This window comes from Sinocyclocheilus grahami, unplaced genomic scaffold (genome assembly GCF_001515645.1).
Source record: "Sinocyclocheilus grahami isolate Dianchi unplaced genomic scaffold, SAMN03320097.WGS_v1.1 scaffold579.1, whole genome shotgun sequence".
NCBI lineage: Eukaryota > Metazoa > Chordata > Actinopteri > Cypriniformes > Cyprinidae > Sinocyclocheilus > Sinocyclocheilus grahami.
The window spans coordinates 849225-851454 of NW_015505758.1; positions in this window are offsets into that span (position 1 = coordinate 849225).

The following is a 2230-nucleotide window of genomic DNA, read 5'->3' on the forward strand; positions in this document are numbered from 1 at the left end:
GCCCGCTCTCCTTGTCTCGGCCATTGAGGCCGCTACAGAGCCACCTGATTCCACTGCTGCTGCTATGAAGGCCATCACTGAGCAGCCTGCTCTCCTTGTCTCTTTTAAAAAAAAAAAATTTTTTTTTATAATAGTAGCTGAATTGAACACTGTGCGTATTACTTCAGAATTACTTTCGTATAGACTGAAATGTAAATAATTGTGAACTGGCAGTGATAAGGTAGCCTATAAGCTAAGACTGGTCCAGACCAGCCTTACGAAAGCATGACTTACAGAAGGTATACTTAACTAAGAATGTTTCGGGAAACGCATATTAACGATAAGATACAGTTTAAAGGTCCCATATTGTCAAAACTGAAATTTCCTGGCTTTTTTCACAATTACTGAGGTCTAGGGGCTATTTAACTACCATATAAGTTTCAAAACAGTCAGTCCACAGTAAAATTCACACAACCTGCTTAAGTTCTAGCTATTTTTCACGAACCATTGTGACTTCTGTAAAAAGTTGGCGTCAGAACTACACAGAACTATGCCTTCAGTCACCACCCTGAGCACCGCCCACAGTCCCACTCTCCTTTTGCCAAACCCCCAGACAACATCGCGTCCATGCTTTTGCTGAGCAAGGACAACTTGGAAACATGTCGAAAAGGTTAACTTTAACCACAAAACCAGATCGGCCGACCTGTAACGTTACACGTTATACTCAAAGGATGGACGATCTGACAGGATTGTTACTATGAGGTGGGTCACATCTAACGTGTATAGTAAAGACAAACTCACCGTGTCTATCTAGTCATGATGATGTATATACATTTCAATTTCAGCAGGCAACTATTTTTACAGCTACACTATTGTTCCAGCCACAATTAATCACAACAATGTATATACAATTACAAATGATTATATATAAATCGTCAGTTTGTTGTTTTACACACATGCACACAGACATTATTTCATACACGACATAGTCGTGAGATGCAAGAGAAACAGACATATGGCAAAGAATCTGTAGACGCGCCCATAACAACAAAATACAATACTTTATTGAACCTTTTCTGATAAGAAGTGTGCGCTGCGAACGTGAGCATTTTTGACAATCCTTTCTGTCCAGTCTGCTCGTTTTATCGTGTTTAACCACAGCTGTCGTCAGTTTTTTTTAGTCTGGCAGTGGCAGCAGACATGCCATCAAATTTCTAATTTGAGGCTGTATTATGTCGATTCTGGCACCCAACATCACAAGAAGATGATATTTTAAAGGGGTCATATGATGCTTTTTAAAGATCATTATTTTGTGTATTTGGTGTAACAGAATATGTTGACATGCTTTAATGTTCAAAAAACACATAATTTTTCAAATTCTGTACATTATTGTAGTTCCTCTATGCCCCGCCTCTCTCAAGCACAGTCTGCTCTGATTGGCCAGCTGACCCAGTGCATTGTGATTGGCCGAACACCACAAGCACGAGTCGGAAATGTAACGCCCCTTTCCATAATCGCGAGCTTCAGCTTTCAACATTATAAATGTAAAGACAGTAAATAATGTCCTTAGTTTTACCATCAGTTCAAGCCCGAAAGGGGAACAGAGTCACGTGACAGATACAGTGATGATGCTGGTATGTATTTGTAGTACACAAGCAGCGATTAAGAAAGCTGACTCCACTGTGATGTGACCCTGTCTCTCTCTCACGCACACACACACACACACACACGGCGCGATACTCTACACGGTGCAAAACTCCGCATTTGAACAGTCAATAGCAAATACTTAAACTATTAAGAAAACATACTTACAGTAGCTGATTCAGAATAAGCGCCAGATTGTCATAGCAAAGTCGTAATTGACCCATTTATTTTTTTAGAAATAGCCTTTGCACAGCCAGCCTTGTAGGCTACTCTCCTAGGTTCACAAAACTGTTGTCCATAAAATGCGTTGCACAAATTCGAACATCAGGGTTGGGCTGTTCTCAGGGGCGCCGCTAGCAATTTTGGGCCCTATGAAACAAATATGAGGTTGGGCCCCCTACCGCACCAAACATACACTATATTGCCCAAAGTATTGGGACCATGTACGAAACATGTAAATTGCACATACTCTAAGGCAGTTTTTACTTTAAAATTATAAAATTAACTTTCTACTCCAATTCGTTGTAAATGCATACATACATACAATCATACATATATATATATATATATATATATATATATATATATATATATATATAGGTCTCTT